This window comes from Passer montanus, unplaced genomic scaffold (assembly GCF_014805655.1).
Source record: "Passer montanus isolate IOZ18808 unplaced genomic scaffold, ASM1480565v1 scaffold40, whole genome shotgun sequence".
NCBI lineage: Eukaryota > Metazoa > Chordata > Aves > Passeriformes > Passeridae > Passer > Passer montanus.
Window position 1 is genome coordinate 1,919,141 of NW_024368819.1, and position 26,589 is coordinate 1,945,729.

Consider the following 26,589-nt stretch of genomic DNA (forward strand, 5'->3'; position numbering starts at 1 on the left):
GGATCGGCTCCCTCGGGGCGCCGGGGTCCCCCCCTCACTTGTTGGAGCCAAGGCCCCGATCGGCATTCCCGAGGCTCGGGAAAATCGCCGCGGCTGCGCCCCGCGGCGCTCCGGGCGGCGGGTGCCGGTTCCCAGCAGGGACCCCACAGAGCCCCCGGACCCACCCCGGCCGCTGCCTCCCGCCCGCACCCTCCTCCTCCTCCTCCTCCTCCTCCTCCCCCGCCCGGCCCGGGCGCGGCCCCGCGGGGACCGGGGGGCCTTCCCAGCCGCGCCCGAGCTCCATCCCGGGGACCTTCCCTGCTCCATCCCTGCCCCAATCCCTCCTCCCGTCCCCTGCTCCGTCTCTGCCCGCAGCCCCGGGTCCGTGCCGGTGCGGCCCGGCAGGGCGCTGTCTCTCCCGGTGCCCGGGGCTGTGCCCGGGGCTGTGCCCGGGAGCACGGCGTGCGGAGCGCGGCTCGCTGGGAATGCGGGCAGGCGGCGAGGGAAGGAAGGCAGAGCCGCTGCGGCGGCCGTGCAGGCCGTGCGCCTTGAGGATTCCCACCTGGAACGTGGGGAGCGCGTCGGGGCAGCACAGGGCGTCTTTGGCTCCTCTACGGCCTGTGTTCTTCACCTGAATTTATAAGTCACTGTCCCTTTTTGCGTCTTTTATCAAAAAATGTGGCATTGCATCTATTATCTAAACTTCTTTACAAGCATTAATCACATTTCCCTACATTCTTCAGGCACAGTAAATATTTCTGCGCTCTAGTGACTGCTGGAAGTGGGCACAGAGAGACTGCCACACACCTGGGATCTCCGAGCAAGCAACCATTAAAGCTGGAAGATTTCACAGTATGGGGGACTGGTTTGTGGTCAACCACTTTTAACAGTCTCGCTGAATATCGAATTGTATTGCTGACACTTTAGTTGTTGATGTTCTCAGGGTTGTTCCTAGCAAAGCCCTGGCCTTTTCAATAGCATCAGGGAGAGTACAAGCACTGCAACAGTACACATCATTCCACAGGGCACTGCTAAACCTTACAGCAGCTCCTTGTAATCAGCTGGGGAATTTAAATCCACCACTAATACATATTACCCGACGTTATTTCATTACAAAGGGCATAGCATAATGCACTGACCAAAGTTTAGCTTCCAACCAGCTCAAAGGACAGGAGGAACAACCTGCAAATGGACTGTGAGATCACTGAAACACCTGTGCAGGGCTGTGTGTGCAGGACTTGGGCTACAAGCCCAAGGAGGTGTTACTGCAGACATCTGGGTGCTAAATGTGCTCCATGCCCAGGGACTACTGGAATTACCCACAGGAATGGGTGTCTTTCACTTGGACAGCATCAGACTAGAGCTGAAGCTGCAGAGGAACTGAAATTGCACTCTAGTCCCTTTTTCTCCCCGCACTAAGATGAAGAAAAGCCACTCATGCTGCACACATCTTCGAGGTTTTAGTTAGGTGCAGTTCCTCACACAAGGTCGGTGAAGTGTGCTGGCTGCAATAGGAAACACCGAGCTCTGCTTGCACAGGGTTTGGGTTTCCTCAGCTCTCGCTCTGCTGCCTGGGCAATGCAATCTGCAGCTGAATCTACCACATAACTTGCTGTATGTTCTGTTGTTTCTGTGGGGATCATTGCTGAAGTTTCCACTTCCCTTTCTCCATTAGTTTGTGTGTCTGTGAAACAATGCCCGTTTTGTTTGATGTTTGCCCTCAGAAATCCAGCGAGTCCTTTGAAATGTGCTCTCCTCTCTGGTACAGTAGTTCTCTTTAGGCACTCCATGGAAGGTGACCAGATGTGCAGGAATACCCCAGGTGACAAACTTCATTTAGCAGACAGCAATTCATTCTCTGCTGAACACAAAAATTTGTTTTGCAGGGACATTTAAACATTTCTGCGTTAACTTTTCTCTACCCACGTGAAACAAAAAGCTCCAACCACCCAAATTCCTTACTCTGTTATGAAGAATAATGCTCACAAGCCACAATAAACAGGACTCTGCCACATACAGAGCTGCTAAATGTACCCAGCCAAATCAGAGAAGACACAGGGACAAACCAACATCAGCACCAGCTAACTATGAAATTCCAAATTAGATTTGCTTCCGAAGTGGGGCACAGGTTAATAAGAGTGTGGGAAGCTGTTTCATTTCAGAGAAATAACAGCTTCCATGTCCAAAAGCGTATTTGATCCCTGTGACTGTGCGGGCAGCGTGGCAGCCGTAGCAGCCCACGGCTGCAGGGTGTAGGGTGGGGGAAGGAGTGGGTCTCCTCCAGCTCATGCTTCCCATGTGGCGGGCTGAGATCACCTCGGCTGTGTTGTCCCCTGCTGCTGTGGTGTCACCTGACCCGTCTGACTGGATGAGCAGGCTCAGGACCCCTGCCTGGTTTCTGTCTGGGATCGCAGTGATGATTTATACCCTCTACCACTTTCTGTCCTGTCCCTCCTCCTGCCTTCAGGGGTTATTTGTGGTTTGTCCTGAACACCACCAACCACTGGGAGGTCAGAGGGGCCTTGCTTGTTTCCCTGCTAACAGGATCTAATGCAGGGAGCAGTATCAGATCCCAGTTCAGGGGACATTATTCATGTACCTTCAGGGCTGAATTCTGCCCGTGAAAAGAGGTTTATTTCATCCTGTTAGTAAAATCAGCTGCACAATTTCCTTTGGCTTGGACTGTAGTGCTCTACCAGAGCAGCCAAGGAAAAGCCATGAGCACAGAGTGGCTCCACCTCTAACCAACTTCCTCAGTCCTGTCCACCCTGGGGCAGCATCCTGACCCACTAACTCATCTTTGTGAGGTTGTACTCTGCTGGTTCCTGGTTCCACTCAAGTGATCTGCCCTCTCCTGCTCCCATCTCTCTCCTCCCCAGGCCACAAAAGGCCCGTGCCAGAGGAGTTCTGAGGAATGAGGGGACAAGTGGACAGAGGATGGGAGGGAGAGAGCAAGCTTTGATGGCTGCAGTCAGCTGTAAGGGGGGAAAGGAAGGAGGAAAAATAGCACAGATGATGGAGGAGAAATGCTATAGCTGCATGAACACAGGTCTTGCATTGCAGTACAGAGCCCCAGTTCCCCCCCTGCCATGGGGCTGGCAGTGGGACTGGGATGGGACTATCTGCAGAGAGCAGCAACTTGCACAGGATCCTTTCTGCCTTTCTTTTCTGCCCTTACTTTTTAGGAAATCATCCATATTTTTGAGCTATATAACCACACCACACTGTCACAGGGCAAAGGAAGGTTTCAGGTGTGCTATCTGGCACCCTACCACAATTTTACCCTGGAAATTACTTTCTTTCCCCTGCGTAACAGTTCTTGAAACAAAGGTAGGAGGAATTGGGCTCCTGACCTAGAAGTGCCTCTCCATAAAGCTGTCATGTTAGCACAGCAGTGCTCAGAAATCATTTGCCCCCTGCTAGGTCCTTTTCCCTGGACTATGTATAAAATCAGGAAAAAAAGTAATACAGGTATTTATTTGCCCTCCTGCCTTTCCCTGCCTTTCCTTTCCTTTCCCCTGCTCCTTCTCAGTGTCTGGTCCATGGAGTGGGAAGCTGTCAGGCTGACAGATGCACGGCAGCCTCAGAGAAGGTCAGGCACCAGGAGCACACAACATTGCAGCTGGCTGTGTGGGTCCTAGAGTGCTGGGGAACAAACACTGATTGCAGCTTATCAACAGCAGCGTCTCTCTGTCCTCGCTCACAGTCCTCCCATGTGCATCATTTCTCTGCAGGACTTGTCAGCTACCTGTGTTTTTTAGACAATATAACCAGGCCATTTCAGATGTGCTGGCAACACATCTAAAATGGTGTCAACAAATTCTTCCTATCAATTCTTGATTTAGGAACTCAAGGGCAAAGGAGAAGTTGCTGATGGACCTGTGGTACCCTTGGAGGGAAAGTACAACGTGCCCATATTCAGATGTCTGGAAAATAATAATGGACAGCACAATGGTATTCTGGAAGTGTTTAACAGAGCTGGTCCACTATCACACATTGCTTTAGTGGTCTGTGAATCACCAGGAACCAGCTCATGTCCAGCTCTACCTCTCACTTTGGCTGGACACCTGGCCTGTGCTTTCGGCTCCTACAGTGAGGGGAATGGAGCCCAAGGTTTCACGCTGGTCCCAGTCACAGGCAGGAGACAAGAGGTACCAGCAGGGTGGAGTGTCAAGAGCACTTGGATGTGAAGTGATAGCAGGATGCTCTGGGAGCAGATGTCCAACCGTGGTGAGCTACATCTCTTTTGGAAAACTCCTAGAAGGAGATCTAGCACCTTGTTCTGGTTCCTTTCTTCAAGCCTAGTTTGCTTCAGTATTGCTGTGAGCACACTTGTGTTTTTAGGGCAACTGTCAGCCAAATTTGAAGTAGAAAATTACGTTAAGCAGGACACAAAACACTGTAATAAGCAGGTTACCTATTAACTTTGATATCTTTCTGTTTTACTTCACACTGTTGCCACAGTTCAGATCTTGATTACACAATATTTTGCAAAACTGACAAAACCACATTTTATATTGTATGAGTAGTCATGGAGGAAGTAGAGGGGTCTGGGAGCTGGAGTTTCTGGGACACAAGCCTCTGGAAGCAGGGTGGTATTGCCAGCTTAGGGCAGCAACTGAACAGATTTGCTAAAATCATGCAAAAAAGGTTGGAAGAGACTCCAGGAGATGACCTACTCAAGTTCCTCTGCTTCAGCTGCATCTATTTGAATCTCAATAGTGATATTCTTGAAAATGTCCAGATATGACAATTCCACTCTTCCCACAGGCCATTTATGACAGCACCCACAAGAAAGGTAAAAAAAGATCACTGCTAAAATGACTCCAAGGATAATTTAAGCAACTTAGGCTTTTACTTAAGGCTGCTGGTAAATTTGGTACACTTTACTTCATCTGTGACATCCTGGGCATCTTTTCAATCATAATCTTCAGTGCCCCAAGCAATAAAGAACATGCAGCTTGAGCTACTATGCTGAGTTTCTGTGGCTCTGTGCCAGCTGAGGATCTGGCCTGTTTGTTTTTATAATGACAGCTCAGACTCTGGACACAACTCTGCAACAGGAGGTTGGGCTTTGAGGGTGCTCTCTCCTGATGTCCTGCTGGCAGCACTCATCTCCTTTCAGCAAATGAACCCTTTGTTCCTGCTGCAGACCTTGGTTCACCTCCTCACAGACATCAGGGCAGAGTCCTGCCTGGAAGCACACTTGAAAAGGGCCCAGAAACACGAGGTTTGCAAAAGTAGGGGTCAGAGTACTCCCTGCAGGTACTGCCCGGGGCTGTCTTCTCCCTCTGACTCACCTGACGGATTTTGCAATACAGTGGAGATAGCAGGGCAGTGCTCCCTGGAATTTGGCTGCTCTGCTCTTTGCCTAGGTATCTGTTTGCTTAAGAGTTCGATTCATCAGCCAATTACCATCCAAATGCTCTGGCACATACTCACCCAGCTGGGCTGGCACCGGATGTTATTGAACACTGACATTGATTTCATACTGAAGGTTGTTTCATTTGGTCTTGTAGGTGCCTTTGACACCAGAGTTCCGGAAGGCAGTTTCACCCTGGCAAGCTGAAAAGCTTGTATGTTGTTACACGTGTGCATGGCACCCAGAACTGGCAATAGGATACATTTCCAATGAAAAGCAGCAAATTAAATTAATGGCTGTGCTTCCTTTCAGTCTTCATTCTGCTGTCATGCCCCTTTTCTTCCCTATCAGCTTTTGTGCCACCAGGCTCTATTCTGACCTCTTCGTTTTTCAAAAACTTTCTTCTCAATTTTTCCTTGCTCACGATCCTCCTCTGTTTGCTCATCCTTTTTACACACCTGCCTTGCACAGCATCTTCAATACTTTCTGTACTGCATCTTTACAGGGGCCTGCAACATGAAATTCAACAACAGAATGCCTCCTTTGTTTCATGGCCTGACATTGACAATATAATTTCACACTTTCCATGAGCTAAACTTTGAATCTCTTTGTGCTTTTTTGTCTTTCTTGGCCCTTGGCACGTTCTCATGCTGTTCAGGCCTTGGAGTCTCTGTCTAACTTGGTTTGGCGCATTTCTGAGCAGGCTTGTGACACTGCTTGCACATGTGTGTACAATTTAGCTGTCAGGAGATGCATGTACAATTTAGTGTCAGGAGAGAGAGTCTTAGACCTCTGTAATTTGGGTCTGCAATTGCATTATTAGACCGTCTTCTGGAATTATCTGTTTCCATGGCGGCTACAAATGCAGGAAGGAGGAGCCACCTCCCACACTACCCAGGAACAAATCCATATCTTCAGGAGGAAAGGACAAGCAACTTTTGCCAAGCTCCACAGGCACTTTCCTCTCCCCACAGGATTAGTCTGGAGCCCTGCCAAGGCAATGGTTAGACACAGGGTTTGGGAAATACGTTGCAGCTCAAAGATGCAGCACCAACTACACACTCAAGACACAGAACATACTGTTCAGGACTTGCAAGCAAAGAAGTCCTTCTGAAAACTCTCAAAATTCCTTCTTACAACTGTATTTTTCTTGTCCATACTTTCTTTTCAGTTTGATATATTTCATACCTAAAAATGGCAACAGAGGAAAAAAAAAAGCAGCCAACAAGGTCAATTAGTCTACCCAAAGTTCTGAATGAAATCTCTATTTGATGTTGTACCTTTTTGTAAACAGGTCCATTTTAGCTCACGGGTTTTACTTGGTTAAGTATTATGGGATTTGGGGAGATTTGAAAATAAGCTTATATAATTGGTTTATCCTATCAGTAATGTTGATAACTGCATACCTTCGTTGGCTGGCAGACTAAACTTTGAGTCGTCATACACTAAATTAAACTAACAATCAACAGAAAACCAGATGGGATTAATCTTTTATTATTGTTATTCAGCATGAATCCTTAAATGTAACAAGAGCTCAAGGTAAAAAGCTCACGCTCTGCTTCGATTAAGACACTCAAATGCCTTCATCTTCACCCTGACACAGGCCAGACAGAACTAAGTGAGGGCAGCTTACAGGCCTCTCAGTGACAGCCTTTATTTAAAATCCTTCTGATGTCTGTTCAGGATTAGGCATCATCCCTATTATTTCAAACAGAAGCTCAGCATTTGTATCATATGAGGTTACACTGCTACAGTCCTGTGAGAAGCATGGGACGGATCAGTCTAATAAGTCTTTGAAGAAGCAAAGAACTCTCTTTGAATGCTGAAATAATGTGATTTTTGATAGCAGATTTTGAGAAAAATTAAAAAGGGCTTCATTCTGCTAAGAACATAAATCAGTGAATTCAAGAGGAAGACTCTTCATAGTGGTAAAGCCAATATGAAAATCAAGCATTTGATGGGTCCACAAATGGTAAGGAATCCAGCCTCTGCTTTTCTGAGACAGGTACCCCTCTAGGCTTCAACAAACAGGCAACATGTCCTATTTTACACAGCCTAACACAAATTTTGAAAACCAATCTGTGAGTAAAAATGAGTCCAGACAGGAAACCTTTATGTGGATAGCACTAGCCAAAATTAGGAAATTACACCCAAGATTCAGCAAAGTGTAGAAAATTTCCAATGCAATTCAAAGTTTTAATGATTGGTTGAATTTGTTTCCCTTCTCTCAATTTCTTCTTCTCTTCTTCCTCTCTCTCTACTCTTCCTCCTTCTTCATTTTGCCTTTTTAATTTATTATTTTATGATTGCACTGTGCCTGCACTGACTTGGTAAACCTACCCATACTATTTAGACGTGCCCAACCTAAATAAAGCAAGAAACTCTTAAATTCCTTAGAGATGTTTCATTTTCAAGCTAAGAGGCAGCAACATTTAATTACTAGCAGGCTAATCCTGCAATCATCACTCACCACAACCACTCAACACATGGAAGGGTGCTAAATTGATTCTAAATAGCAGTGTGTAATGACTGACAAACATAAAAAACAAACAAACAAGAAAGCAAAGCTGTTCAGATAAAGGACACGTTCTGAAATGTGGTGGAAAACATGAATTAAGACTGAAATATCCACAATGGCAGGTCATTTAGATCTAGGTTGATTTCCAGGTATACCAGAATGTTTCTCCCAAATCTCACAGGCTGCTTACCACACCTATTAGTTACCTATGGATTTTTTTGTATGAGATATTCTTCCATGGCTGGGAGGGTAGCTGCAGTAATTCATCAATAAGATCCTTTCCATGAGACCAACCACAGTATGGATTGGCCCTGATGAAGCAGCTCTCCAGCTTCGTCCTAAAGCAAGCAAAAGGAGAGAGAACAGATATAATTTCAGGAGCTATAAATTCACCACTACCTATTTACATTCCATTTGCTACTGTGAAAAATAACTACAAATAATATTATTTGAGATAAGATACTGAAATTATTTGATCATATTACCTTAAGAAAAAAAGCTTTTCAAAGATCAAGTAATTAATAGTTAAATGCAGACACTCCCTACACATTGCATGCATTGCCTCTATTCATTAACTGAGATTCCTTTTGTACCCTGCAAAAAAGGGTGACAGTTTGAGTACATGAGATTAACTACTTAATTTTGCCTGTTTTTTAACACAATATTGCCCTGTGTAATATGCGTTCCATATCCAGGCTTTTATGTCCAAATACAAAATCTGCTAAAATGCATGGTTCAAAAGCCATAGCAACATTGTACCTAAATCAAGAGCATCAAAACATCGTGTGGGGCAGAAAGCCACAGAGGATTATTGTGTGTGATGGGATTTGAAGAATCAAGAAATAATCAGGACAATTACATTTGCATTCCTCTTTGGTATCCATGAGACTTCCCCGTAGAAGAGATAGAGCACACAAGGGAACAAGGGTGACAGCTTCTGCAGTGATGACTTTTCACTGCTTTTTTTTGTTCTAATACTCTAGTTCAGAAAGCACAATGGGCTACTGTGCTTTCCACCAACACATAATTAGCAATATCAGAGATCCCAGCCCTCCTTGTTAATTCAAAGCAGTGTCTGATCTTTTGTAGAGTGTGCCCAGTGTAACACGCAGTGAATTGAATGAGCACCCCACTCTGAGCAGCTATTTTGAAAGGCACCCAGTTCTACAAAACTATGATACATTTTCCCCCAAATCCTGCTTCAACTAGTCATTCAGAGTTGTGCAGAAAAACTATCTGCCCTATTTTAGTGGTTACATTTTATGCTGAAAGTCATAAATCTCAAAGATTACTGAGGAGGATGCAGCCTATCTCAAATGAAGAGGACAAAGGGAGATTGTGCAGTGGCAACACGTACTGTTGCAATGTTCATTGCAGGCACAGGAGCAAGAGAGACCTATCAGCCCCTGGACACTTTTTGTATTCAGGAATACAACACAACTTGCCACAGATCTTTCTTATAAAAGCTGAAGCAATGCACCTTCATTTTCTTTTGGTGGGCAGTCACTGTACATGACAAAAACAGCTTCATGAAACAAGCTGTGGACATGGCATTTAGTCCAGCTGTAGCTTTTTCAGTCCTGATAAATGCACCAAGCTGAGTCACAAATTACTCATTCCTCTCCACAACATTGCTCTGAAGCATTTGGCTGCAGAGAACTGACTGGCCTAGGATAATAAGATAGGAGAGAGTATTCCAAGGAAGTTCCAACTGTACCTTTATTGCCATTTTGCCAAGTTCAAACCCATTCCTCCTGCTCACTGGGTTATATCCTAAAGGACAATCAGGCACGCATAGAGTCAGAGACAGGCCCTGAAAGAAATAACACGGGGCACATGCACTCTGTCTAGTAAGTAACATCTGTTGAATGTTTGAGGCAAAGTTGATGTTAATACCCACACTTGCTTAATAACTGAGAGTGATAACAGGGAATGACAGATAAAAATGCTGCCCTCTGCCCTTCATTGCATCTACACATGTATGAGAATCACTCAGTACTTTAGACTCTTTCCCTTAGCTGAGCCAAAAGCTAGTTTCTATTAATTTTAAACAAAAAAAGTGTTCGAGACAGAGCTGACCTGACAGACTGCAGGAAATTATCCTCTTTTTTTATAATAAGACCCTGTTGGCCTTTCCAAACAAATGGGAGGCTCCATTTGACAACAACATCCTTAAGAATCCATTAACATTTTTTAATTAGTTTATTGTGATAGTTAATTATTAATAGTAGTTAGTTCTTGTAGATAACTTAAAAAAAAGAAGCTATTGATATAAAAATGGAGACTGAACCAACACCATGACCATTTTAAGTTTTCCTGCTCCCTGAAAGAGTAGTAATTGCTGACACAGTCTGCTCATCCCTACTGTGAAAAATGTGTATTTTATGACTGGCTTTTTGCAAATATTAAAATTAATATTATACATGTTGTGTTAGAAAGTTATGCTGTATTAATTTTCTTAAGTAGTGTGTTAAATATAGTTTTAGATTATAACAATGTTAAAATAGAAACTATGCTATAGAAGATACATTTTTAAAAAAGAGGACTTGCACAGAGAGCAGCCACAGGACACCTAAATCTTTCAGAGAAAAAGAATTTATTGCTCCCTTATCAGAAGAAACTAACTTCTTCCCCCCTCACTCAGCCCTGAAGATGCCGTTAGGATTAAGAGGAAGAAGTTGACACTCACCAGACAAAATCCTTTGTTTGAATGGAATTTATGCACCATATATGAGATGTATGAATATGCAACAGGCTATTGCTTTTAAGGGCTAATCCTCCCTTAACATGTGTCCTTTTTCAGGCTTATTTTGCCCAGAAAAAGGTACCCAGACTGTCCATAACTCTTTGTTTTTATTTTGTCGTATTGTCCTAATCCAAATATTGCTATTTTTATAACCATTTTATTACTATTAAACTTTTAAAATTTTAAAAACAAGTGATTGGCGTTTTTCACTCTACTGACATCATCACAACCAGCTCAGATAAAGATGTTCCCTCTCATTAGAGCAGCACTGGTATGGGCACTATAATGCTTACAGAAATGTTAATTTGGCAGCAGTTTGCCTTCTAGAGCGAGCAAAAGTTGTGTATAAAACCCAGGAACTGTAATGCCTTAGTTTCACTTTTGCTTCATGGCTGCAACCTTGCATCTGTGAAGCTGCAGGATCAAAAGGCTCCATCTTGCTGTGATATAGAAGTCTCTGTAGGCAAACTTATGAAATAGGTCTCCCAGGAATAAAATATATTCTGATTAAGAAGGGAAGTGATGTATAGATGGGCTATTAATTTAACTGGATTGGCACAAATGTGCCACTTCAGAGGAATATACTCCTTTTGACCAGAAATTTAAATACCAGGGATTTTAAAGGTGTGTCTGTTCAACTCTGAAAAAAATCCTTAGGTTACATCAAAGGGAAAAATGACCAAACAAAAAGGAGGCATTTAAAGTTGGGCTTTTGAACACGTGTAAATGAGATGTATGAAAGGGAGTAAGGACAAATAAGGAGCATGCAAATTTGTGGGTGTTCAGGATGTTTTGGGAGACTTGGAGATTCCTGGTGGGCTGCAATTACATGCCAGTCCTTCAGTACTACAGATCATCTGCTGAACAGACCTGAACTTGTCTAGGTCCAGTTTGAAATAAATGGTGTTCTGCATGCAAAAAGCCAGTCCTGTATCAGTCAATATCAGCAGCTGGGGAAAAAGGAATGAAAGGGGAACTTGTAGTGGTTTGATTTGTTCTAATACATATTAAAAAAAAAAGCCGTTTCATTTTCTAAAGAATGCTGCTCTACAACTCGATAACAATGGATTGTAAATTACTGGATGTAAAGACAAATTTTTGATATATTTATATTATACTGGCAATTTTTGCTACTTACATGAAACAAACAAAAAAATATCATCCTTTTACTGACTTTTATACAGAATATTATCATATTCTGGCAGAACAAAGTACATCACCCGAGAAACTGTCTCACAGTGAGTGATGTCTTGTATCTCTGCCAATATTAGCTTTATGGACCAAGTAACAATATTATGTTAATAACTGCTGATTGCTATTTGTGTACCAGACTGTTCCAATACCATGGTGATGAGCATGCTGTTGGTGTCTGGAACAGATGGACAGAACACAAGAGATCTTTCCCTTGATTTCAAGACAAATAGGATTACCTGTTTCATTAATAATGCTACATGAAAGCACAGACAAAACCACAGTTCTATCTCCATCTCCAGTAACTGACAGAAGGAAAAAGATACATGGCATACATTGGATGCCCAAAAGATTTACCCTAACTTTAAGGGAGAGCAAACCTTTGAATTACTTGTAAAGCCAACACAGCTGCTTTATGCTGTTTAGAGTGGAAACAAAATTCACCATCTTATTGTCAGCAAAAAAAACTCCTTTGCAGCTCTGCAAAGGTGATACTCGAGGCTGGAGATGAGGCAATTGCCTTCATCCTGCCCAGCACCACTGATTCCATATCTGCTGATTTAAACATCCTTTACAAAGAAGTCATTGCAACTGCTTCCTGCCATTTGAGAAGAAAACTGAAAGCACTGTGAGTGACACTTGGCATCAATGCTTTTATATGACAAAGAAATAGGAAGAAAAGTACCCTTCAATTCCATGAGGCTGTTTCTTAAGCCCTACCATCAGCACCAGATAGACACTTTTTTCTGCGCTCTCTTATTCTTTCATAGAAATGAGGAAGAAAAACCAAGAGACAAAAGTAGGAGGACATCTTTTCACTGTAGGTTGTGCAATTCTGTTTAGAACAAAGCCTCTGATATTGGGGAAAAAACGATCTCACAACAATCTCACACACAGTAGAAGATATGATGCTGTGTACTATTGACAAGCTGGCTTTGAATGACTGAAAAAGCAGTTATGTGGGGAAGAGAACTTGGACAGAGCACTGAGACCATAACAATAACAACTCCTTTCCTATCTCAGTGGAAATCAAAAAGAGGAAACTGGATACTGTTTTCATATAAGAGCTGCCAATTCCCTACTGATATCAGAAGCCAATCATGTTGGAAAGAAAATTACCTATTCCTGCACAGCAAGGCTAGCAGGTGAAGATGGCATGTGAACAAATTCCCAACCACTGATCTGTCAAGGGCACAAAACAAAGTGCAAATGGTTTTATGGGCAATCATTCAGTTCCTCCCAGGTCATCCGCAGATCCTGGAAGCATTTAATTCAACTTGGCGTCCAGAAAGCTTTGAAATAAGGCCACCTACATAGGTGAGGTGTCACAGGAGCTGCCAGAGCGAGCACAACCCGGCTCACGGCTCGTGTCTCGGCACGAAAGGAGGAACAGTCACGAAAAATGCTGAAAGTCTGAGGAAACGAGATTCAGCAGCTTCTGCTGAACGTGTCAAGCAAGGGCAGCGCTGCGGGCGGCTGCTCGCCGTGGCGTGCTGGCCTCCAGGCATCAAAGCCTCACAACTAAAAGGAAAAAACTTTCTGCAGTGCTTTTGCTCTTCATTCCCCTTTCACTGCATCTACATCTGTCCAAGGAATCACCTCACAATTCCACAAACACAAAGAGATTTTGAGTGGGTCCCTGTTCTCTTCTGAAATACAAAACTGGAGAAAATAACAGGAAATAGCAGAGCAAAGACGGTTTCCAAGAAGCACAGAGCCAAATCAGCACTTTGTTCTGAGTGGGTAAATTAAAAATCTCCTCTGCTGTTCTGTGGAGCAGGGTGAAATATAGTAGAAAGACTTACATTGCTGCAGAGCTTTGCATTTGCAAATATTGATTGCATTTTCATTAGGTTCCAGTCACAAAAACAGGCTGGATAAGGTTGTGTTAATTTGAAAGCTAAGCAGTGATAGCTACACATACAAGACTACATCTCTTCCTTCTTCTGAGGGAAGAGTTCCTCTCTCCTGAAACAAATTATCTTCTGAATTACCTATTCATTGCCTACTGACCATCTCGTGAGAGAAGCTGGCTGGCCTTTAGAGGATGGTTCATTTTACTTTCTCTATTACTTCTCTTCAATAAGGAAAGTGATTCTGTGTAATAAGAAAAGCAAAGCTGTGTACAATACCACCTTTATTGTCTCAATAATTCAGTTTGTTCATTTTCATTAGGAAAACCCCAGAGTTTCCATGCTTTGGCACTAAACTTTTAGCCTGGGTTCTGGAAGTTAAACTACATGCTTTTTCTTAACTTCACTATCCCCACAGTTAATTTACATATCCCCATTTAGCAGAGGTACTGCTAAATGACTACCAGAAATTGGTCTGGAGTGATGAGGTCATAACTGAGGCATGAGATTAAAGAGTAAAAAAATCTCTATATTCGAGGCTGTGCCAACTTCAAGGGGGGAAAAAAATGGGGTGACAAGGAAAGAAAAAAGAAATTAAATGAAAGACTGCCCTGTAGCCTTCAGATTTTCTCAGATATTCACCAGTGAAATCAGTTAAATATTCTTGGGCAACAGTTAATTTTTAAGTTGATAATATTCAAAATACTACCCAAGGACCATTGAAAATACCACTGGAAAATGTGACCTGAGGTGCTGTGACTTACATTGAGCATGTTAAGAGGAAGACCACAGCTGCTTTGGGTATGGTCTCTGCTCTCAGGTACCAGTGTCACACTCCACACAGTGTTTGTGGTTAAAACTTGTTTTCCATGATACAGACACTTCCAATGTACAGTGTCAAAGAAAGGCTACCCAGGATAGGATGAACATGGAGTAATACTTCTCATGAGCAGTCTCCCAGTCTCCAAATTCCACAACCATTTTGTTCTTCCTGCAGCCAGGAACATGTACCTATGTCTGCTCCCAAGGCTGCACAAACAAGCCCCTTCCCTTCACAGAATCAAAAGAACCAGTTTATTTGCATAGTGTGATAAGTACAAAGATCACCTCAAACTACTCATTTAGATGCAGGTGATAGTAGTAGATAAATTGTTGATATTGACAGAAAGAAGGCACTTGAGCTTCATGATATCTAAAGGAGGCCTTGTACTGGAAGACAGCTCTTGTTTCCCATCCATACCCAGCACTCATAGATGATACACAAGGCTCAGCTCCAACCTGCTGGTAAACACTGTGTGCAGTGAAACAGCCTAAGGAGCCTGGAAAACCCACCAGTATTGCCTTTCTTGGCCCTGCAGCTGATTCAGATGTTGGCTAAGGTTATGCAAGCACAGATCTGAGTAGCCAAGACACCAAGGAATCCAAGGAATCACCTTGTGCTAGTTGAGAAGACCGGGATTGCTCAGGCAGGAGTCACTCAAACCCCAGTCACACAGGCTGTATCAGAGCATTGTGAAAGTCATTTGGCAGGATTGACACCACCTTGAAATCCTTACAGAGGGGAATACTGATCTCACTGCCTCAGTGATATTCAATATAATAAACTGGGACTGTTGGAAGAAGGGCTCATGCCCTGCAAACTGTTTGCCTATTAAAATTGGAAAAGTAAGGCCAGGAAGGCAGGAATTTAATGCAGAAGTCTGCTATCTCATAGAATAATATAAGAAATAAAATAGAGTAATATAAGAAATAAAAGCAGGGACTAGGAATAACTTCCTCAGATTTAAGAAGTACTTATCCCTGGATAGCAGCTGTGCTGTTAGACAACACATCCTAAGGCGTACTGTACATATAGTTCTTGTAAAAGCTTTATTACTTTCTAGAACCATAAGTTAAAGATTGTTTAATTGAAATATTATTCTGTTACAAGCTCTACTGAAGGGTACATTTTACTGAGAATTTCAGTGAGGCAAAGGAGGTTTTTTATCACACCTATGCATACAGATTCTTCCATCCTAGTTATGTCAACAGATATTTTCTATTTGGAGGAAAAACATTTGCACTTGGCTAAGCACCTAGATAAAGCCCTTTTGTTTTCTGCAATCAAGATGTATCTTTTTTTACAGGCAATGACATAATCTACATGAAACCCACCTTTCTTTCTTACCAAGGTTGATACATGCTGTACATTCCCTGTGCAGAATAAAAAGGTGCATATTCTCTGTGTAGAATAAATTTTTAGCTGGTGCTAGTAAACATGAGGTAGATTATTCAAGCCCATGCCTGGAGCTAAATGAAATTTTCAGAGACAGGACATGCGCACAGCTGTTTATTCTGAACAGCTCTTCTGATAGGTTCCTCTTTCATTTTCCATTTAAGCCTTTGTGTTGTTTCCCTGGGACAAAAGTAAAGCTTGCCACTACCAGATATTTCAGCTACATGTTCTCAAATAGTCAAAGGAAGACTATTATTCAAGTCAACCAAAGCACTAGCAAAACAATGGAGTTCTTACCTACTGAGATGAAGATCAAAGATGAAGATGCTGATAAGAACTACAGAAAATTGTCCTGGTTCACAAAATGTGCCTATTAAACTTGACCTACATGTTCAGGTAGATTGCTTTGTGCACCTGCTACTGGATTTTGTTTTCTCATTCATCCCCACTACACAAATATATGTAATTTTGGAATGACTAGCAGGTTAAGCAAAATTAATCTTATCAGTAATATTGATGTAAGAAACAGTTTAAAAATGCAATCTACATAGAGATATAGACCAACTCCTAGCATATTTTCACCTAATGAACAACCAACTTCCAACTAAATGCCAACAAAGCTCCCTGACAAGAGTACAATATTGTAAACCTGTCCCTCAGTTCTCTATAAAACAGGTCTGCAAGATGAAAGCAGGTTTTAACTTTAGAGATCTGCTTCCATGTGCCCTTTCTATGTCCCAGTGAGGTAACTTTGCCAGTGCTGGAAATCACTAAATATAAAGGAAGTGCCTTCTCTAACTGTTCTGATTCCCTAAGGAAAAAAAAGGCTTTGTCATCATATTTTGTGTGTGAGTGCCTATTCTGCTGTCTTCACTTCCTCTTAGAGTAACTTTTCAATCCAGTGATTTTTAACTAAATTTGACAATTAATCACAGGTTTCAAGACACAAAATCATCCCAAGTTTAGTGAAAGTAGGCAGCTAGCTGGGGAAAAGAAGAGATCCGGACGGGGTCTCCAGCCATGGAAAAGAGTGCAGCAAAAGCCTCATTCTTACCAGGCATCAGACAACCCATCTAAGACAAAGACCATACAGGCCAGGGGCAGAACTTGCATGAAGCACAAATCCATTGGAAACCAGGCTTCAATGATTCCATTACTCATGGACTTCTTGCTCATTTCTCTTAGACTTTTCTACCACACACAGGGCTAAGGTTCCCTAAATATCTGTTCATGCCATGCACAGTCTGAGAGCATAGCTCTCAGAATAGATCTCCTTAGTGCCTCAAACCACTAAATGGTTCTTCAAATACCTTTTCCACATATCTACAGCTTTTCTCAGCATAAGAAGCCATTTTCTTCATGTTCACAGTTTAAAATGTGACTCTGCTCTGGAACTGGTTTGTAAAAGCATTATGAGTCAGGGTTTTTCTTTCTGTTTGTTGAGCTCAGATATTCAAATCCCCAAATGGTAGTCACACACCTTTTGTGCAGGCAGAAGTCCTGCCCATGATGCCATATGCTTGTGAATTACCAAAAGGGCTTCGGGCTATGTAGAGGTGGTTTCTTCTACATCTAGAAGTGCCAGTGGGTGGGATTAATCACCTCAGAAGTTCCTGACCACTCTTCAGGGTGCTAACTAAACAGCTCATGGCAGTACTGCTTACTCAGGTGAGGCAGAGTCAGCTGCCATACCTCAGACCAGGATTTTAAACTGCTTAAAATGATACACCTCTGTGCTTAGTGTGAATTAGGGAAAACCCATAACAACTTCTCCATGACAGGTCAGTTTGTAGCAGCTAGAAGCACCCATGTGGCTGTGAAGGGAAAACCTCTTTCCTCTGCACAGCTGTATCTGGAACAAAACATCTGTCCATGTCCTAACCCAGCCAAAGCTGCAAGAAAGCAACAAGCAGAAAGAGAGCCCTTAAGACTCCAAAACTACCTATTCAAAAAAAAGAAAACCATATTTCTCCACCAACACAGACATTATAAGATCCAACTTTATTGCACTTCTTCATAGAACAAAATGCTTTTTGGCTCATTTTCCAATCCCATAAATGCTGTGGAGTGAAAATTAAATTAATGCACAGAACAACTGTTATGACTCAGCCTTCAACCTAAAAGTAGTGCTCAGTACTGATCATCTGTATCAAGCAAGTTTAGCCAGCCAAGGCTGCAGCTACTGTTATTCCAAGAAAGCAACAATCAGAAAGAGAGCCCTTAAGACTCCAAAACTACCTACTCAAAAAAAGAAAACCATATTTCTCCAGCAACACAGACATTATAAGATCCAAGTTTATTGCACTTCTTCATAGAACAAAATGCTTTTTGGCTCATTTTCCAATCCCATAAATGCTGTGGAGTGAAAATTAAATTAATGCACAGAACAACTGTTATGACTCAGCCTTCAACCTAAAAGTAGTGCTCAGTACTGATCATCTGTATCAAGCAAGTTTTGCACATTCTTTCAGTTTCAGTGGCCAAAAACACACACAAAAAGGGAGGTGCTCATCTTGACTCCAAATAAATCTCAAATTTTTTGGTATTTTGATATTCAAAACTTGGCATGTATCTCCTAAATTAATAAGTACCTTAATACTAGAAGGCAGTAGTAGGCTCTCTTTCCTCCCCCACCCATCCACTTCCACAAATTGCTAGGAAGCTGGAAGACTGGAGTCCCCTGTTCCTCTTCCACATGAAGTGAAATGGCCAGTGGGGTTCCACATTATTAGTGTTGCATGTTGAGTGTTGGAATGATAACACAAGCCTTATTTCTTTAGGGAATCCGGCTCAAAGAATCATCCCCCACCCACTTCTTGCACTAAAAAGACAGCTATTAACTCCCTGATCTGCCTGCCTCTGACAGACAAAGGAAGTGAAGAAAAATAAAACAAGTGAACTGAGGAATAAATTACTTTTAGTAGTCAGATGGAGGAGAAGCCTCTGAGGAAATGTAATCACCACACCCTGCCAGTTATTAAAGGATTGTGTGGAAGCCATGGCTGGGTGACTGCTTATGCAAACTTAAGGAAATATTTGCTTAATAAAAAGATCAAACAGAAGGTTCCTTGACAATGTCTACTGTGCCTAACAGGACTGGACTGTTACAGAAAACGTGGCCTCTCATTGAGATCCATCCAGCAATGGTGTCTGTGTGCAGCAGACAGATCTGTACATGCACAGGTTAACTGCAGGATTCAAGCCACAGGGGAAAAAAGAGAAAAATTCTATCTTTGTCTACAGACTGTGACAAAAAAGCAAGCTCAGAAAATTAGTTCTGTTATGGATCAATACTTACATGCATGCGTACTTTTCAGGCAGAGCAGAGTTGCAACCTGTTCTATTTGAAGGATTTGTTGCTTAGCAAACTTTCAAATGAAGACTTTTCACATGCATCTGAAGGAAAAAATTGCAACTTGAAATTTGGCCAAAAAAAATATATATATTTTAAAATGTGGAGCTGTAGGGAAAAATCAATCAATACATACACAAAATTTACAAGTATAATTCCTACTATGAATATCCAGCAGAAATTAACAACACTGCAGAACTCTCTTGGTTACATTTTTTACCAGTGAATGGTACTGTTCACATTCTTCAAAAAGATTAGAAATGGGAGGCTGCATGGAGCTACTCTGATTCATTTAATCTTTTTTTGTCTTTTTCCAACTAAGCATTTTCACAGGGGAAAAACAATGATGTCATCAAGTTCCTCTCTCTGCTGAGACTGTGTAGTTGCAAGGTTTTCTGCTGATTTATGGATTAGAAAATTTCAGTGATATTGTTAATAAAAGTTATCTTGGCATTACTGCGTGGTAGTTCATAAAGGAGATAGAAGAACTTCATGACCTGCTTGTACACCACAGTTAGGGGATGAAGAATCACCCAACATTCCAGGGTACCAAAAAGGAGACCAGAAATAGGCACAACTTTCATTTGAATCAATCAACTCCATATTTTATTAGTTATTCTTATCTGCAACATGATTTTCCTAGTTAGAAGAAACAGACCCAGAGGAGAAGGACCCAGATTCAATTCTGCCTCTGCAGTGTGCTGCGGTCTTTCCTGCTACAACTAATCATCCAAATGTTAAAAAAATCTAGGAAAACTCACAGCTTCACATTAGAAGTATTAAATTAATTAGCCAAATTTTTAACTACCAGGCAAAATGACAAACCTAGTTGTTGCCATCTTCACTATCCAGGCTGCTTGCTGTAGTGATGTCTAAGAAAAAGGGCTGAGAGGCTGAGCTATTTGTGCCCAGCTCTGACTCCATTTGGATCCGAGCTTAACTAAGCAGAGACAGCAGTGAGTTACTACTCAAGGCTGCCACCTCCTGTTTTAAATCTCCACTTCCTCACGGGCTGATTAATAATCTGATCAGGCTGTTCCTCCCAACACTGGCTTTGATTGTACAGCTGATTCTGCATAGAAAGGATGTTTCCTCAGAAATAATTAGAAGCAAATATTTACATAAGTTACAGGAACTAGAGCAACCATGCAGTATGTCATATACATCTTAGAGCAGCTATTGATTTTCAAAGCTATGAACCCTAATGAAAATAATAAAAAAAGATGATTTCCTTCTCAAGTAGCACTGCGGTGTGTGTCACTGTTCAGCATCTCAGCAGACAGGCCTATCCATCTTATTATGCACATTAATCAATTGCCAGATAAAAATGCATTACTGACATCTAAAATGTGCTACTGCATTTATAAAGTGTTGATTAAAGAGAGAAAGATTAAAGAGAGAAAGGCTGCATTTCCCCCCCATGTATTATTACTAATTTAAAGTACAAGTGGCATCAAAACTGCCAAAGTTGAGAAATTAGAGGCCAGTCTTATACTTTGCACACTCCAGATATCTGACAGTTCTTTGCTTCTAATCAATTAGGTAACAACCTCACAGTCTTTTATTTGCATCTGAGACTTTCTCTTCATGAGCCTGGCTACTGGAAGCTAAGTAAATGCATATTCCTTTCTTACTATCTAGCCTGAGGCATCAATATCTCCCTAATCAAGAAGCATAAAGAAATCTCATTCGCAAGTTTTAAGTACATACAATGTTCACCTGCAAAATAAAAAAAAAAAAACAAATCAAACTCCCCAAAATTCTGCATTTCCTTTCTTTCTTGTTTGTCTTATTTAATTTGAAATTCAGGGCAAATAATCTCTACAAAGTTTGTGATATTGAGTGTGACAAGAGAAGACAGGTTCTCCTTATCTAAAGCTAGTGGTGCATCCACATATTTGAACTGTTTCCCCATTTTCATTCTCAATCTTAGTAAGTTTTTGGACTTGGCCAGAATCAAAAGGCTTTAAAAATACCAAGTCTTTTGAAAAAAACTGAAAGGTGCAACTCAAACTCCCAGCAATAACAGATACTGAGGATTTGTATGCATTCTGGAAAAGCTACTTAATGAAAGACACTGCAGTTCATTCCGAAATGTCTCTCTCATTTAATCAAACCCTTAACACTCAGAGAGTTGGGGCATCCACAGCTTCTCTGGGCAGCCTGTGCCAGTGTCTCAGCATCTCTGTCATAAAAAATGTCTCTTAAGCCCAATCTAACCTGCCCTCTCTATCCAAAACTATTTACCTTTGTCGTGTCACTGCAGCCCTTGGGAAAATGTCTTCTGCCACTTCTCTTATAAAGCCCCCTTTTAGTATTGAAAAGCCAAAATAAAGTCTCCCAGAACCTGCTCTTCTCCAGGCTGAACAACTGCACCTAACCCAGCCTGCCTTCACAGGAAAAATGGAAAACCTCACTGCATTCTGTCTTCTAATATGTACAGTATTTTACAGCAACCACAGATACTCTCACGTAGAAGTATTTGGTAAGAACTGACTTTAGAAGTGCAGAAAACAGATAAAGAATGGTAAAAAAAAATCCATTAATCAATTAATTAAAAGTAATATTTACCTGCATGGGGCTTAACTTCACCACACTGAAGAACAAATTTATTTGAAACCACTTTCTTTGAAAATTTGAGATGCAAATTGACTTCAGCTACCAGAATTCAGCAAATTACATCAAAACACTATTTTGCACGTGCTGCGGATGAGTTTTGAAAACTGCATTTATTCTTTTAACAAGTCAGTATTTGAGCTCACTGAGTATTAAAAAGTCAGTGTTGTGGTTGATGCACAGGATTAGTGTCAGATGATTTGGATTCTAGTCTTAACTCAGACTTCCCCTATGAGATCATCACTTACAATTATCTTTTCAGAATTGGCATCTAATTTTGGATAACCCAGCTCTGCCTGCCAGACTTTAATATCTGGAACCCAATTTTCAGAAAATGGTTTCATTTGCTTCAGTTGGTATAAAAAGAACTTGAAATCTCTGGAAATCAGGTTTCTGAAACTCTGAAATTCCATTGGGTGCCATTTATATCTCTGGAAAGTGGCCTCAAAATGTTACCAGTGACGTAAGTGAAGAATTCAGATTTATTAATACCTTGCATCTGCTGCACATGTAAACAACTACAAAATATTTAGGGCAATGGAGAACTGGGTCCAGAGAGAGCATCCAGGGGTTTCCCATGAGTCCAGCGTCCAACACATCTTATCTGCACATTTTACTGCTTCATCCTAAGGCCTCAGAAATTGAACTGTTTCAAATAAGAAACAAAGCTATGAAGGCAGATTTTCTTTACCATAAAACTACATTTTAGTGAAATCAGCACAAGTATATGCCCTGCATGGACCTGGGCTTTTGTGGCAAAGCATCATCACATCTACAGTGGTCAAAATTCATGATGATTTGCAGTGCCTGAAGTCTATAAGATAACTTTGTTTGAAGTTGAGTTTTAAAAGTTTTGAATGGCAGATGGGACATATGCTATAGATACTACATAAAATGGAATTTTTGTTGAATTTAAAACACAAAGTGACCTTTACAATGTGTTCTTATGTTTATCTGGAAATGAGCCAACAATAATAAAGTTCATTTTCTGTACCCCTGTGATGCTAAAAAAGAAAAACATTTTCTCCACCCTGTGAAGAAATGTTTGTGAAAAATACCCAACAATAAAAACCTCTTCTCATAGTATTTTAATTACAGCCAAATATCTCACTCAAGAATCCTCATGTAACCTACATTGGATCATCCCATCTGTGTGAAGATGTTTTGCCATTATGCCAGTACTTCTGGCTCAGATGACTCAGACTGGGTGGTGCTTACAGGGAGGAGAATCCAGACCCTACTGTCCTTCACAGAAATCCAGGCCTGCTCAGCATTCCTGGGCTGGTGCAGTTTGACAACCAAGTTGTCTTTTCTTAGCAGGAAAATTATCCTACTTTGGCCCCCGTGGCCACACTGCCTGGGGCACCTGAGTGTGGTTGGCTTTGATAACCAGGAAAGTGAGATATTCAGGATCTGGGGAAGGTCAGAGTCCCTTCATGCTGATGAGGTAGTCACACAAGGTGTGTCTGCTGAGGGCTTATCTGCCCTTTAAACCATGATCTATTCAGAAGGATCCAGACCGTTTTAACTTATTACAGCCACAGTTTGATAAATGCAGAAAACTATCAGTGTTTAGTCAAGGGACACTTTCTGTGAATATTTCTAGTCTTCTATTTTTGGTAAAGTACTGAAATAAATCCAAGACAAAGGTAAAATGCTTCATTAAGAAACCAAACAGATTATCAAAGAGAAAAGATTAATGCCAGTTTTCAGGTAGAATGTCCTTCTCCTGCCCTGCCAATACAACACTGGAACCAGCCTCATCAGTGTAGGAATGAACTGGCCTCAGTTTCTCCAGGCAGCCAGAGTTTGCAGGTCCAAATTCCATACACCTACACTGGGAGAGAGGGCTCTGTGGGGCGTGGAGGTGGGACTAAGGAACACACTGTTTGCTTTGCTACAAGAAAGATATCACTAGACCCTCCTTTCTCTTCTATACTGAGCAGAGCTATAGGACAGCTGTTGCTATTAACTCATTTTCCCTTTTAATTCTGAGTATTTCCTGCCTCTCTTTGTATGCCTGCACTATTAGGGTAAGCACAGAGCATTTAATTGGCAAGGTCATAAATGTCTATCAAACTCATTATAAGAGAGAGGTAATACTTTGATAAGCTTCTGCTTAGTCATCATACTTTTATTACCTTCTATCACCACGTCTTGCTCACTCACAGAAGTCACAGCTTAGGACTCTTAGGAAACTGTGGTTAGTTCTCTCCATGGCTTTTCTTCTTACAGACATTGCTTTTTAAAAAATCTTTAAAACAAGAAGTAATATCTCCGCACAGCTAAATCAGTAAAATAAGTTTTAAAAGAGATGTCTGTTCAAATCACATTTAATTTCCTCTCCTTGCACTGTACATGACATTTCATAAAATACAAAAATCTTTCATGGCTATCCAGCAGCTAACAGCAACAACAGTTGGTAGTAAGAACCATGGTGAATTTATTGACTGTACTGTGCAGGATGCAAGTTCAGGTACTTCTGGTACAGAACCTGTGTCCCTTTGATATTAAATCTTTATGCTGGGCTACATTTGCCAAACTTCAGTATCACTGTTTCCTGAGAGGCTTTGATTACACCGTAAATTCTGATGGTAATTATCAAACTAACCATTTGTCATACAGATTTTTCTTTAACTGATAGCCTAAATCCCTGGCAGGAAAAGGCTCATCTGATAAAAGCTACAAAACATTACTAAGAAGGAGTTGCATGTTATATGTAATCTATTTAAAGATCTACCTAGTGTCTAACCTCAGAAAAGTTAGTGAAGAAAGTTTGCTCCTTTTTTACTTCATTGCTGTCATGTTAAAACATATTTTGCCTTGGAGCAGAGTAAATGTTGCCACCACCGTGCATGAGGAAGCACAGCTGAGGCATTCTGTCTGACATAATTTGAAAACAAAATGAAACATTTCTCACTCAGAGATTGTAGATGCTTTCTGCATGAGCATTAGCATGAGGTGCCATGGTACCATATCCAGCTTTGTGGGACTGAGGGACAGGCTGGTTAAGTGCTGTGTCCAGAATTACCCAGCAAGTCCAACAGCAGAGTAGGAAACGGGGTGCAGTTCCCCTAGAGAGCCCTCTCTGCTGGGTTCAACGAGCTGAGGGATTTAAAACATACAGATTAATTCATTTTTCTGGACAAAGAGCAAGCTTTTAAGGCAATTGCTTTACACATCTGGCTTCAACCAGCAGTGTAAACCGTGCCATGCTCTGAAAAGCAGATTAAAAGAAGATCATTAATCATATGTATATTAGAAAGCAAACCGTACCCAGGTAAAGCTGTGCAGAGCCACCAGGATGTCCTTCCATCACAGCTGCATGCCACTGGATCAGTCCATGTTTGTTTCCATAGCCTCTTCATCCTACTAGGTATGACAGCCCTGTTGTTTCCCCAAGCTCAATATCTGGATGTGATTAAAGTTTTAAAAAGTCAAATATTATGGCCTATATTTTGGTGTTTATAATATTTCTCATTGCGCTCACTACTCTATAAAATTAAAGGTAGAAAAAAATGACAACCATAAACATACATCTATCCATATGTGATAGGAGAAATGGGTTTAAAATCTTCACAAAAGACTTGATGTGAAAGGACCTGCCAGGTTCTGGAAGAATGGGTGTGGGGGTGTTTACCAACATCAAGCCATGCGAGTTTGTGGCAGCGAGAAGCACAGCCTGAACTTCTGAACTTTGGGGAAAAATGCACAGACCTAACAGACTTATGAGTATTAACTTCTCAATCCAGGGTGGGCTAATGGTTAATTTTAATGGTCATGCAGTGCACAATGAGGGAGGGATAGATGTTCAAGGGGGAATATGTAGGAGATGGTTTGGGAAGGCAGTACCTGGAGAAAGGAGGAGGGCAACATGCGTCCTCCAAAAAGCGGAGAGAAACCCCACAGGGGTATGGCCCACTGGGCTCTCTCCCTTTATTAAAATACAATTGATTTTTGCAGGATTCCTCTGTCTCCTTTGCAGACACTGGCCTTTCACAGCGTGATTTTCCACACAATATGTAACACCCTTAACTGTACAACCCCCCTCGTGGCTATATTGTGTGATACCCAATTGCAACAGGCAGCTGTTCATAGCTGTGACCAACACACCTCATGGCACGGAGGGAAAACCTGGGCTTTGTTCCTGACTTCTCGTGGAAGTCAGTGGAATTTGGGGCAACACAATAAACAAATATTGGGCTGCCAGAGACAATGCAGGAGGTCATACTTACCCTTTACAAATATTGGGCTGCCAGAGACAATGCAGGAGGTCATACTTACCCTTTGCAAATATTGGGCTGCCAGAGAGGAGCCAGGAGATCACACTCATCTTTTCCTTTTTCAGAACCCACACAAACGCAAGGCAGACCTGGGCAAGGCCTCCTGGGAGGAACAGAAGTTCCTCCGGGATGCCGAGCTATGGAATAACACAACATCCACGGCAAACAGAAGCTTTTGAGAGCTGCCTGATTTCGCCAGTGCGAGGAGAGAGAGCAGAGAGACCCCCGCGGGAGGCGAGGGCGTGAGGGGGGGAGGCGAGCGGCCCCTCAGGTGACCCGTCCCCGCCTCGGCATCGCTACGAGACGAACACAGAGAGCGGGCCTGGCAAGCTGGGGAGCCTCGGGGAGCCTCGGGGGCTCGGTTCCGGGGCCGCTTTGCCGCCCGTGTCCCCCCGCTGCTGCTGCCGCCGCCGCCGCCATGGCAACGGGGGCGGGCCCGGCGGCGGGCGGGGCGCGCTGACGGCTTCCGGCGTG

General features: G+C 42.2%; 1 long non-coding RNA gene across 2 annotated transcripts; it reads right to left on the bottom strand.

Moving 5' to 3' along the window:
- Positions 1-1,859: 1,859 nt before the first annotated feature.
- On the bottom strand, positions 1,860-26,538 carry LOC120506906. 2 transcript variants are annotated; one of them, XR_005628630.1, is made up of 6 exons: positions 26,117-26,538; positions 25,109-25,243; positions 19,163-19,260; positions 9,577-9,672; positions 8,066-8,197; positions 1,860-6,330 (listed from the first exon to the last, which is right to left on the bottom strand). It is a non-coding gene; the product is annotated as an uncharacterized LOC120506906 (long non-coding RNA). The 2 variants fall into 2 exon arrangements; XR_005628629.1 differs by lacking the exon at positions 9,577-9,672.
- Positions 26,539-26,589: the final 51 nt, after the last annotated feature.